A 14,279-nucleotide genomic window follows, 5' to 3' on the forward strand; every position below is an offset into this window, starting at 1 on the left:
TCCACATAATAATTCACATTTCCTGTTGCTTCAGGATTATTTTCCTGCTGTAGCAAACTGACTCAAATTAAGATCCTAAATCTGTTTTATGACAAAACGTGTCTGTCCATGAGCCATGAGCCACCTAATTCAAACCAAGAATGACACTTTTGATGAACCTGTAGGCAGCCATTCAGTGGTTCCTCCCCCAAAAAGTTTAGAGTTTATGCCGTAGCAGGTTTGTTGTAGGGGGTGGCAGATTGAAGAAAATTGCATCATTCCGCCACAATATCGCAAGGTGGAGTTAGAACGCTGATTATGCTTTTGGTTTCTCTCCCTTGAAAAACAGAAATTATTCCAAAATTTCAAACTGGCTTTATTTACCACAGTGTGGAAAGGCTGATAGCCCCTAGTCTAAATAAAGTCAGTTTTCTTAAACACAGAGTCCTTATTTGCTAATGTGAAGAAGAAACTGAATGAAAACGAGTCCAGCGAGGATACTGAGGGCAAAATGGTCACCCATATTTTTCAAGATCTGAGCTATTTAATTTATTTGTTTTATTTATTAAAGATGCACTATGCAGAAATCACTCCGAGAACCCCGCTTACCTCCTCCTGAACGCTTAGCTGGAGATTCAGGGACCTGTCAAGTATTTCTCTCCCAGTGCTCCCTCATCTTTGAGCTACAGCCCTCTTCATTCCCCTCGGATCACTCGAAGCTAGCCTACCTTATAACGCTGATGTCTGGGAAGGGTCTCGCCTGGGCTATGGTGGTGTGGGAGCAACAAGCCACCATGTGTATCAGTCTAGAGGAGTTCATTCCCATGGATGTCAGAGCGCTGGATGGGCATATGATTGGCAGAGTCAAACACAACACGGTTCCTATCAACCTGCGAGTGTCAGGCAACCACAGCAAGTTGATCCAGTTTCTATTTCTCCAATTGCCTCAGGTACCCATTGGGTTGGGGTTTTCATGGCTCCAGAGACGCAATCCCTTTGTTGACTGGACTGTGGGTTCGATCAAGCGTTGGAGCCCATTCTGCCACCCTCATTGCCTTAAAATCGTTGCAGCCTGCCCCGGGACTTCTTTCTGCGGGCTTGGGAAAAGCTCTGGACCTCTCCGTCGTTCCCACGGAATACAAGGACCGTGACATGTTCTCCGTGACATGTTGAACCAGTTTTTGTTCGTCTACCTCGATTACATCCATCCGGAGTGTTTAAACATTATGAACACGTGCTCTTTCCATGACAGACTCACCAGGTGAATTCTAGTGAAAGCTATGATCCCTTATTGAGGTCACTTGTTAAATCAACTTCAATCAGCGTAGATGAAGGGAGGAGAAAGGTTGAAGAAGGATTTTGAGACAATTGAGACATGGATTGTGTATGTGTGACATTCAGGAGGTGAATGGGCAAGACAAAATATTGAAATGCCTTTGATTTGGGTATGGTAGCAGGTGTCAGGCACACCAGTTTGGGTCAAGAACTGCATCGCTGCTGGGTTTTACACGATCAGCAGTTTCATGTACGTATCAAGAAGGGTCCACCACCCAAGACATCCAGCCAACTTGACACAACTGCGGGAAGCATTGGAGTCAACATGGGCCAGCATCCCTGTGGAAACCTTTTGACACCTTGTAGAGTCTATACTGAGATGAATTGAGGCTGTTCTGAGGGAAAAAGGGGAAGGATGCAATATTAGGAAGGTCTAATAAGAAATTCAAAATACAAAAATCGTGATTTTAAACATTAACCTCTATAGGGTAGGGGGCAGCATTTTGAATTTTGGATGAAAAGCAAATTAATGGCCTGCTACTCATGCCCAAATTAATGGCCTGCTACTCGGGCCCAGAATACATGATATGCATATAACTGGTAGATTTGGATGGAAAACACTCTAAAGTTTCCAAAACTCTTAAAATATTGTCTGTGAGTATAACAGAACTGATTTAGCAGGTGAAAACATGAGAAAAATCCATTCAGGAAGTAGTTTTTTTGTTGGTTTTGTAGTTTTATATTCAATTCCATTACAGTATCCATTGACTTAGGACTCCATTTGCAGTTCCTATGCCTTCCACTAGATGTCAACAGTATTTAGAAATCGTTTAAGGCTTGTATTCTTATAAATGAGGGAGTAAGACCAGTCTGAAAGAGTGGATCCTAACGTGACGCAGAGTTTTTTTCAGGCGCATGTGCATTTCTTGTTTACCTTTTATATTGACAACGTTATTGTCCGGTTGAAGTATTATAGATCATTTAGGCTAAAAAAACAACCTGAGGATGGAATATAAACATAGTTTGACATTTTTCTATGAACTTTACGGATACAATTTAGATTTTTTTGTCTGATTGTTTTGACTGAGTTTGAGGATGTGGATTACTGAAGAAAATGCGCTAACAAAACTGAGGTTTTTGGATATAAAGAGTGCATCGAACAAAAGGAACATTTATTGAGTAAATGAATGTCTTCTTATTGCCACCATATGAAGATCATCAAAGGTAAGGGATTACATTTATCTCTATTTCTGAGTTTTGTAACGCTTCTGCTTGGCTGGTTACTGTTTGTAATCATTTGTCAACTGGGCTATGTATGTTCTGGGCTAGGTATGCTGTCGCCGAAAAGCATTTTATAAATATGACACTGTGGTTGGTTTAACAAGAAGTTAATCTTTAACCTATGTAAAATATGTTTTGTTTTCAGAATTTTTATAATGAGCATTTCTGTAATTGAATTTGGCGCTCTACTTTTCTAATGAGAGACGCCTTGTAGTTTTTCCAACTACTTGCTAATTTTTCAGAAAACAAGCCTGAAACACTTTTTAAAGACTGGTGAAATCTAGTGGAAGCCATAGGAATTGCAATCTGGTCCTCTCTAATTGTATTTCCCATAGGCTAGCACTGAAATGGCCTCTGACCTCAAATAAAAAAAATTCCGGATGGATTTTCCTCAGGTTTTCGCTTGCCATATCAGTTCTGTTATACACACAGACATTATTTTAACAGTTTTAGAAAATTCAAAGTGTTTTCTATCCAATATTACAATATTCATATCCTAGATTCTGGGCCTGAGTAACAGGCAGTTTGCTTTGGGCAAGTCAGTCGTCAGTCATTTCCTTTATTAAAAAAATGATTTAAGCTCTGTGAAATTGGTTGGTGATCATTGTATACAACCATTTCCAGGTCTTGCCATAGATTTTCAAGTAGCTTTAATAACGTTTCAATACTGTTTTACCCACTTGTACAATATAAACTGTACTCTAGTCATAGCTCATCCTATGTAACTACTGCTGTACAAACATTTTCTATTCGCATACGGTTTTTACACTCTATTTTATGCATATATTTATATTCCGGTCTCTGCACTTTGCTCGTCCTTATATATTTTTGTTTCTTTTACGTTTATCTGGATTATGTGTATATTGTTTTTTTTATACTTTTTATTTTATCAAAAAAGAAACGAAATAGAGCTAGGCACAGGCCAAGTCCTAGATGAAAACCTGGTTCAGTATGCTTTCCATCAGACACTGGGAGATGAATTCACCATTCAGCAGGATAATAACCTAAAACACAAGGCCAACTCTACACTGGAGTTGCTTACCAAGAAGACAGGGAATGTTCCTGATTGGCCAAGTTACAGTTTTGACTTAAAACTTAAGGCTAGGGGGCAGTATTTTGACGTCCAGATGAAAAGCGTGCCCAACATAAACTTCCTGTTGCTCAGGCCCCGAACCTAGGATATGTATATAATTTGTAGCTTAGGATAGAAAACACTCTGAAGTTTCTAAAAACTGTTAAAATAATGTCAGTGAGTATAACAGAACTGATTTGGCAGGTGAAACCCAAGGACAATCAATCCAAGGGAAAAACAATTGAAGTCATTGGAATTTCCAATAAATTTCTTGGGAAACCCAATTTATTTGGACCCAAATTGCAGTTCATATGGCTTCCACTAGATGCCAACAGTCTTTAGAAATTGTTCAATGTTTTTCTTTTGAGAAATGAAGGAGTCCTATTCTTTCCATGTGTCACTCAGAAGGACTCTAGTCTTTTGGTGCGCGTGAACAGGAGCGCGCTCCGTGTTGTTTTTCTCCGGTATTGGACACAGATTATTCCGTCTTAAACTCTATCGATTATTTACATTTTCGGGTACCCGAGGTTGGATTAGAAACGTTTGAAATGTTTGGACCAAGTTTACAGGTAACTTAGATACTTTGTAGGCATGTTGAGTGAGTTGGAACCGGTGTATTTCTGGGACATAAAGAAGGACTTTATCGAACAAAACGACCATTCATTGTGTAAATGAGATATTTGGGATTGCAAAAAGATGAAGATCTTCAAAGGTAAGCGAGTTATTTTATTGCCATATCTGACTTTCGTGATCTGTTTGGTTGGAAAATGTTTTTCATGGTTTTGTAAGCGGAGCGCTGTCCTCAGATAATCGTATGGTATACTTTCGCCGTACAGCCTTTTTCAAATCTGACAAAACGGCTGGGTTAACAAGAAATCAATTTTAAATGATGTAAGACACTTGTATCGTCATGAATGGTTAATATTACTTAGATAGTTTTTTTGAATTTCGCGCTCTGCAATTTCTGGATGTTGTCAAATCTATCCCGTTAACAGGATTTGAGCATTAAGGGGTCCCTAAGAGGTTGATTCTTATGGTTTAGATCCCGCAAACGGGATCGACATGACAGCCAGTGAAAGTGCAGGGTGCCAAATTCAAAACAGAAATCTCCTAATTAAAATTCCTCAAACATAGAAGTATTTTACACCATTTTAAGCACATCAAACGATCATGTTAGGTCTGCACCTAGTCACAGAAAAACACAGCCATTTTTCCAGCCAAAGAGAGGAGTCACAAAAAGCACAAATAGAGATAAAATTATTCACTAACCTTTGATGATCTTCATCAGATGACACTCATAGGACTTCATGTTACACAATACATGTATGTTTTGTTCGATAAAGTTCATATTTATATCCAAAAATCTCAGTTTACATTGACGCGTTACGTTCAGTAATGTTTTGCTTCCAAAACATCCGGTGATTTTGCAGAGAGACACATTTACAGAAATACTCATCATAAATATTGATGAAAATACAAGTGTTATGCATGGAACTTTAGATACACTTTTCCTTAATGCAACCGCTGTGTCAGATTTAAAAAAAACTTTACTGAAAAAGCACACCATGTAATAATCTGAGTACGGCGCTTAGACACAAAAACAAGCCATACAGATATCCGCCATGTTGTGGAGTCAACAGAAGTCAGAAAAAGCATCATAAATATTCACTTACCTTTGATGATCTTCATCAGAATGCACCCCCAGGATTCCCAGTTCCACAATAAATGTTTGATTTGTTTGATAAAGTCCATCATTTATGTCCAAAAACCTCATTTTTGTTCACACGTTTAGTACACAATCCAAACTCACGAGGGACTGGCAAGTCCAGACGAAAGTTTGACGAAAAGAGATATTACAGTTCGTAGAAAAATGTCAAACGAAGTATAGAATCAATCTTTAGGATGTTTTTGTCATAAATCTTCAATACTGTTTCAACTGGAGAATTCCTTTGTCTGTAGAAATGCAATGGAACACAGCTAACTCTCACGTGAGTGTGTGTGATCAACTCCGGACACTCTGCCAGACCCCTGACTCAATCAGCTCTCATTACCCCCCTCCTTCACAGTAGAAGCCTCAAACAAGTTTCTAAAGACTGTTGACATCTAGCCGAAGCCTTAGGAAGTGCAATATGACTCCCATATACACTATATACGATAGGCAATGACTTGCAAAACTACAAACCTTTCTCACTTCCTGGTTGGATTCTTTCAGGTTTTCGCCTGCCATATGAGTTATGTTATACTCACAGACATCATTCAAACAGTTTAGAATCTTCAGAGTGTTTTCTATCCAAATCTGCTAATAATATGCAAATATTAGAAACTAAGACTGAGGAGCAGGCCGTTTGATATGGGCACCTTTCATCCAAGCTACTCAATACTGCCCCTGCAGCCATAAAAAGTTTATGTCGATTACATTTATTTTTTCCCTCATCAATCTACACACAATACCCTATAATGACAAAGCAAAGACAGGTTTTTCCTAAATGTTTTCAAATGTATGAAAAATAGAAATATTGCATTTACATAAGTATTCAGACCCTCTACTAAGTACTTTGTTGAAGCACCTTTGGCAGCGATTACAGCCTTGAGTCTTCTTTGGTATGACACTACAAGCTTCGCACACCTGTTTTTGGGTAGTTTTTCCTATTCTTCTCTGCAGATCCTCTCAAGCTCTTTCAGGTCTGATGGGGAGCATTGCTGCGCAGCTATTTTCAGGTCTCTTCATAGATGTTCGATCTGGTTCAAGTCCGGGGTCTGGCTGGGCCACTCAAGGACATTCAGAGACTTGTCCCGAAGCCACTCCTGTGTTGTCTTGGCTATGTGCTTTGGGTCGTTGTCCTGTTGGAAGGTGAACCTTTGATTTTCATCAAGGATCTCTCAATACTTTGCTCCGTTAAGCTTTCCCTCAATCCTGATTACCCTCCCAGTCCTTGTCGCATGTACATAGATTCCGATTGGTCTGACCAATCTCTGACCAACGTTGAACAAACCTTACCATTGGAGATTCCTGGGACGGTAGCGTCCCACCTGGCCAACATCCGGTGAAATTGCAGAGCACGAAATTCAAACTAGATAATTATAAATATTTAACTTTCATAAAATCACAAGTGTAATACATCAAAATAAAGCTCTTGTTAATCCAGCCACTGTGTCAGATTTCAAAAAGGCTTTATGGCGAAAGCACACCATGCGATTATCTGAGGACAGCGGAGCGCCACGAAGTCAAAAATAGCGATATAATATGATATGATGATCATCTTCTGTTGGCACTCCAAAAGGTCCCATATACATCACAAATTATCATTTTGTTCAATAATATCCTTTATTTACATAAAACTCAGTTAAACTGGCGCGCTTCAGTCAATAATCCACCCAGTGAATCCATCAAAATGCATACAAAATTAATCCCAAACGTTACCAATAAACTTTTCCAAACAAGTCGAAAAACGTTTATAATCAAATCTTAGGTACCCTAATACGTAAATAAACTTATTTAAGACGTAGAATCGTTATTGTCTTTACTGGAGAAAAATACCAAAGGATGCGCTCTTCCAGCGACAGCCATTGAAAACAGTGGTAGGCAGATTTCTTGGGGGTAGGGGTGGTTTTTCCTCTGAGTTTCACCTTGCCTTATAAGTTCTGTTATACTCAGAGACATTATTTCAACAGGTTATCGAAACTTTAGACTGTTTTCTATCCAAATCGACCAATTATATTCATATCCTAGCTTCTGGGCCTGAGTAACGGGCAGTTTACTTTGGGCATGCTTTTCATCCAGACGTGAAAATACTGCCCCCTACCCAAGAGAGGTTAAGTTTCTGCCTATTGGTGGGGAGGAGCAGAATGGAGGTGTGATCTGATTTGCAGATGGGAGGGTGGGGGAGGGCCTTGTAGCTGGCCCAGAAGGGAGTAGCAGCAATAATCTAGGGTCTGTGTTGCACTTGTAGCACAGGAGATGTGGTGATAGAATTTCAGTAGCTTTTTCATCAGAAAAAGGTCCCCAGTGTTTTGTCCTATATTTTTAATCCCAGCATCGTCCCCGCAGGAGGCCTTTTGGTAGGCTGTCATTGTAAATACGGATTTCTTCTTAACTGACTTGCCTAGTTAAATAAATAAATAATGAAGCTACAATAAATGCCTAGTAAAATACACCCATAGAGGTAGAAAGAGGGCTCATCTTTGTATCTGTGCAATAAAATTACTTGCAGTGCTGTCTGACAGCTACGTAAAAGATACTGGTCCATCTAGGGCTGGTTGGGAACGGGCTCGTAAGTAAGCATTTCACTGTAAACTCTACATCTGATGTGTTTGGTACATGTGAAAAACAAAATAAAATGTAAATTGATTAATGAATTTGTCCCCCCCAGTGTCTGTTGAAAAACAGACTACACCAAGTTTTCCTCTAGGATTTTGCTTGTCCTAAAACACTCCCTAGTCCTTGCCAGTGACAAGCACACCTGATTTTTAAATTTTTTAAATTTTTTTATTTCACCTTTATTTAACCAGGTAGGCTAGTTGAGAACAAGTTCTCATTTGCAACTGTGACCTGGCCAAGATAAAGCATAGCAGTATGAGCAGACAACACAGAGTTACACATGGAGTAAACAATTAACAAGTCAATAACACAGTAGAAAACAAAGGGGGAGTCTATATACAATGTGTGCAAAAGGCATGAGGAGGTAGGCGAATAATTACAATTTTGCAGATTAACACTGGAGTGATAAATGATCAGATGGTCATGTACAGGTAGAGATATTGGTGTGCAAAAGAGCAGAAAAGTAAATAAATAAAAACAGTATGGGGATGAGGTAGGTGAAATTGGGTGGGCTATTTACCAATAGACTATGTACAGCTGCAGCGATCGGTTAGCTGCTCAGATAGCTGATGTTTGAAGTTGGTGAGGGAGATAAAAGTCTCCAACTTCAGCGATTTTTGCAATTCGTTCCAGTCACAGGCAGCAGAGTACTGGAACGAAAGGCGGCCAAATGAGGTGTTGGATTTAGGGATGATCAGTGAGATACACCTGCTGGAGCGCGTGCTACGGATGGGTGTTGCCATCGTGACCAGTGAGCTGAGATAAGGCGGAGCTTTACCTAGCATGGACTTGTAGATGACCTGGAGCCAGTGGGTCTGGCGACGAATATGTAGCGAGGGCCAGCCGACTAGAGCATACAAGTCGCAGTGGTGGGTGGTATAAGGTGCTTTAGTGACACAACGGATGGCACTGTGATAGACTGCATCCAGTTTGCTGAGTAGAGTGTTGGAAGCCATTTTGTAGATGACATCGCCGAAGTCGAGGATCGGTAGGATAGTCAGTTTTACTAGGGTAAGCTTGGCGGCGTGAGTGAAGGAGGCTTTGTTGCGGACTAGAAAGCCGACTCTTGATTTGATTTTCGATTGGAGATGTTTGATATGAGTCTGGAAGGAGAGTTTGCAGTCTAGCCAGACACCTAGGTACTTATAGATGTCCACATATTCTAGGTCGGAACCATCCAGGGTGGTGATGCTAGGCGGGCATGCGGGTGCAGGCAGCGATCGGTTGAAAAGCATGCATTTGGTTTTACTAGCGTTTAAGAGCAGTCGGAGGCCACGGAAGGAGTGTTGTATGGCATTGAAGCTTGTTTGGAGGTTAGATAGCACAGTGTCCAATGACGGGCCGAAAGTATATAGAATGGTGTCGTCTGCGTAGAGGTGGATCAGGGAATCGCCCGCAGCAAGAGCAACATCATTGATGTATACAGAGAAAAGAGTCGGCCCGAGAATTGAACCCTGTGGCACCCCCATAGAGACTGCCAGAGGACCGGACAGCATGCCCTCCGATTTGACACACTGAACTCTGTCTGCAAAGTAATTGGTGAACCAGGCAAGGCAGTCATCCGAAAAACCGAGGCTACTGAGTCTGCCGATAAGAATATGGTGATTGACAGAGTCGAAAGCCTTGGCAAGGTCGATGAAGACGGCAGCACAGTACTGTCTTTTATCGATGGCGGTTATGATATCGTTTAGTACCTTGAGTGTGGCTGAGGTGCAACCGTGACCGGCTCGGAAACCAGATTGCACAGCGGAGAAGGTACAGTGGGATTCGAGATGGTCAGTGACCTGTTTGTTGACTTGGCTTTCGAAGACCTTAGATAGGCAGGGCAGGATGGATATAGGTCTGTAACAGTTTGGGTCCAGGGTGTCTCCCCCTTTGAAGAGGCGGATGACTGCGGCAGCTTTCCAATCCTTGGGGATCTCAGACGATATGAAAGAGAGGTTGAACAGGCTGGTAATAGGGGTTGCGACAATGGTGGCGGATAGTTTCAGAAATAGAGGGTCCAGATTGTCAAGCCCAGCTGATTTGTACGGGTCCAGGTTTTGCAGCTCTTTCAGAACATCTGCTATCTGGATTTGGGTAAAGGAGAACCTGGAGAGGCTTGGGCGAGGAGCAGCGGGGGGGGCGGGGCTGTTGGCCGAGGTTGAAGTAGCCAGGCGGAAGGCATGGCCAGCCGTTGAGAAATGCTTATTGAAGTTTTCGATAATCATGGATTTATCGGTGGTGACCGTGTTACCTAGCCTCAGTGCAGTGGGCAGCTGGGAGGAGGTGCTCTTGTTCTCCATTGACTTCACAGTGTCCCAGAACTTTTTGGAGTTGGAGCTACAGGATGCAAACTTCTGCCTGAAGAAGCTGGCCTTAGCTTTCCTGACTGACTGCGTGTATTGGTTCCGGACTTCCCTGAACAGTTGCATATCACGGGGACTATTCGATGCTATTGCAGTCCGCCACAGGATGTTTTTGTGCAGGTCGAGGGACGTCAGGTCTGGGGTGAACCAAGGGCTGTATTTGTTCTTAGTTCTGCATTTTTTGAACGGAGCATGCTTATCTAAAATGGTGAGGAAGTTACTTTTAAAGAATGACCAGGCATCCTCAACTGACGGGATGAGGTCAATGTCCTTCCAGGATACCCGGGCCAGGTCGATTAGAAAGGCCTGCTCACAGAAGTGTTTTAGGGAGCGTTTGACAGTGATGAGGGGTGGTCGTTTGACTGCGGCTCCGTAGCGGATACAAGCAATGAGGCAGTGATCGCTGAGATCCTGGTTAAAAGACAGCGGAGGTGTATTTGGAGGGCCAGTTGGTCAGGATGACGTCTATGAGGGTGCCCTTGTTTACAGAGTTAGTGTTGTACCTGGTGGGTTCCTTGATGATTTGTGTGAGATTGAGGGCATCTAGCTTAGATTGTAGGAAAGGACCTGGAAAGTATGACATTACTTTGCAGGCTATCTCTGCAGTAGACTGCAACTCCTCCCCCTTTGGCAGTTCTATCTTGACGGAAGATGTTATAGTTGGGTATGGAAATCTCTGAATTTTTGGTGGCCTTCCTGAGCCAGGATTCAGACACAGCAAGGACTTCAGGGTTAGCAGAGTGTGCTAAAGCAGTGAGTAAAACAAACTTAGGGAGGAGGCTTCTGATGTTGACATGCATGAAACCAAGGCTTTTTTGATCACTGATGCAGCCACCACCATGCTTGAAAATATGAAGAGTGACTCACAGTGATGTGTTTTTTGGATTTACCCCAAAATAACGCTTTGTAATCAGGACAAAGTTAATTTCTTTGCCCCATTTCTTGCAGTTTTACATTAGTGCCTTGTTGCAAACAGAATGCATGTTTTGGATTATTTGCATTTTTTATAATTCTTCTCACACTTTCATTTAGGTTAGTATTGGAGTAACCACAATGTTGATGCATCCTCAGTTTTCTCCATATCACAGCCATTAAACTCTAACTTTTTTAAAGTCCCCATTACCCTCATGGTGAAATCCCTGACTGGTTTCCTTCCACTGAGTTAGGAATTAGCGAATAGGTGTATTGATACACCATCCAAAGTGTAATTAATAACTTCATCATGCTCAAAGGGATATTCTGCTTTTTTACCTGTGCCCTTCTTTGCAAGGCATTGGAAAACCTCCCTGGTCTTTGTGGTTTGAAATTCACTGCTCGACTGAGGGACCTTACAGACAATGGGGTAGAGAGACGAGGTAGTCATTAAAAAATTATGTTAAGCACCATTATTGCAACGTATTATATGACTTGTTATGCAAATGTTTACTGCTGAATTTATTTAGGCTTGGCATAACAAAGGGTTTGAATACTTTTTCACTCAAGACATTTCAGCCTGTTTTTTTTTTATTAATTTGTACATTTTTAATTATTTTGTACACATTTCTAAAAACATAACTCCATTTAACATTATGGGGTATTGTGTGAAGGCCAGTGACACAAAATAAAATGTTCATCAATTTTAAATTCAGTCTGTATAATGACAAAATCTAGAAATGGTCAAGTGGTGTAAATACTTTCTGAATGCATTGCATATGGAAGTAGATTATTGCCTGCAAAAATGTGTTAAACATGGGTAAAACATTTAGTAAACAAACTTCACTTTGATTCCTTTTAGACTTAGATCTAATGTGCCATGCATTTCTATGGGCTGAGAGCAGTAAAGGCAAAAATTCACATTTCATCAAATAATTGTTTTATATATTTTTTGTACCTAAAGGGGTCCTCAAACTCAAATAGCTAAATAACCCTTGGTATGACCTGTTAAAACAATTTCGGCTTTGAGTATTAAGGATTAACAGAGATGTTCAATCGGGTTCAAGTACGGAACCTGGCTGGGCCACTCAAGGACATTCAGAGACTTGTCCCGAAGCCCTGGATTGTTTTGGCTGTGTGCTTAGGATCGTTTTCCTGTTGGAAGATGAACCTTCACCTCAGTCTGAGGTCCTGAGTGCTCTGGAGCAGGTTTGCAACAAGGATCTCTCTGTACTTTTCTCTGTTCATCTTTCCCCCGATCCTGACTAGTCTCCAATCCCTGCACTTAAAAACATCCCCACAGCATGATGCTGCCACCACGCTTCACCGTGGGGATGGTGCCAGGTTTCCTCCAGATGTGACGCGTAGCATTCAGGTCAAAGAGTTCATCAGACCAGAGAATCTTGTTTCTCATGGTCTGAGAGTCCTTTACGTGCCTTTTGGCAAACTCCAAGCGTGCTGTAATGGGCCTTTTGCTGAGGAGTGGCTTCCGTCTGGCCACTCTACAATAAAGGCCTGATTGGTGGAGTGGACGCAGAGATAATTGTCCTTCTGGAAGGTTCTCTTTTTTTTCTACATTTTTTGAGAGTACCCTTCCCCAGATCTCTGCCTCTACACAATCCTGTGTCAGAGCTCTACGGACAATTCCTTCAACCTCATTGCTTGGTTTTTGCTCTGACATGCACTGTCAACTGAAGGACCTTATGTGTGTGTCTTTCCAAATCATGTCCAATCAATTGGTAAAACATCTGAAGAATGATCAATGGAAACATGATGCTACTGATCTCAATTTTGAGTCTCATAGCAAGGGGTCTGAATACGTATCCTATACAGGATCCCCCCGGTTGAGCTAACGTAGGCTAATGTGATTAGCATGGGGTTGTGAGTAACAAGAAAATATCCCAGCGCACAGACATATCTGATAATGGCAGAAAGCTTAAATTCTTGTTAATCAATATGCACTGTCCAATTTATAGTGGCTATTACAGTGAAATAATACCATGCTATTGTTTGAGGAGAGTGCACAGTTGTGAACTTGAAAATGTATTAATAAACCAATTAGGCACATTTGGGAGGTCTTGATACAACATTTTTATCAGAAATGCAATTGTTCATTGAATCAGTCTAAAACTTTGCACATACCCTGCTGCCATCTAGTGGCCAAAATCTAAATTGTGCCTAGATTCCTAAGTCATATATTGGCCTTTCTCTTCCATTTCAAAGACGATGGAACAATATACAAATTAACTGTTTTTTTTCTTTGTATTATCTTTTACCAGATCTAATGTATTATATTCTCCTACATTCATTTCACATTTAACAAACGGCATCAAGAATATGCATATCCTTGCTTCAGGTCCTGAGCAAAAATTGAAAATTATATATATATATATATATATATTTTTTTATAAATTTTTGCATGCACATCCCCAAAATATTTGTACGTGTCTATTTTCAAAGGATAAAGCTAAAAACATGAACAACATTATAGTTAATTAAGAACACTATAACAATATGGAAGAAAATGAAACGTATTCTACAAGAACCAATATCACTCTCTAAAATCACAACCCTGTGGATCAATCCTTGGATAGTGTCACGAATCCCGTTTCCTGAGTCTGTTTTTTGCCTATGTTCTGTCCTGGAGAGTTTTTCCGGCGTCCTGGAACGCACCCTGTCTGGTTGCCGGGCAATGTAGCCAGTTGGGGTTTCTGATTATCCGCACCTGTATCCCATCAGCTATCTGCACACCTGGTCCTGATCATCATCTCTCCTCTTCATAAGCCCGGACCTGACATCCATTCCCTGCCGGATCGTTAGCCATGAACAGTATGTTGTGCCAGAGTATCAGCCTCAAGTTGGATAGAAGTGGTTTTGTTGTTTGTTACGTATTGCTTGCCTTGAACTTACCTCTGTTTGTTCTGTCTTCAGTTACTCACCCGGATCATTTACCCCATTCCCGCCTGGTCGTCAGAAGATTCCGCTTCCCCATTGGATCCACCTATTTACTCCCATCAACTCATCACCGCTACCCGCTACACCACCTGGATATATCTACCCATTCACTTGTAAATAAATACTCACCTTTTTCATA

The 14,279-nt window shown here is 41.2% G+C and overlaps 1 long non-coding RNA gene across 1 annotated transcript; it reads left to right on the forward strand.

Moving 5' to 3' along the window:
* Positions 1-13,892: 13,892 nt before the first annotated feature.
* LOC149972022 (uncharacterized) lies at positions 13,893-14,279 on the forward strand. The gene is made up of 2 exons (XR_016491967.1): positions 13,893-14,014; positions 14,117-14,279. It is a non-coding gene; the product is annotated as an uncharacterized LOC149972022 (long non-coding RNA).

The sequence above is a fragment of the Oncorhynchus mykiss genome, chromosome 25, assembly GCF_057628025.1.
Source record: "Oncorhynchus mykiss isolate SJ-2025 chromosome 25, ASM5762802v1, whole genome shotgun sequence".
In the NCBI taxonomy this organism is placed as follows: Eukaryota; Metazoa; Chordata; class Actinopteri; order Salmoniformes; family Salmonidae; genus Oncorhynchus; species Oncorhynchus mykiss.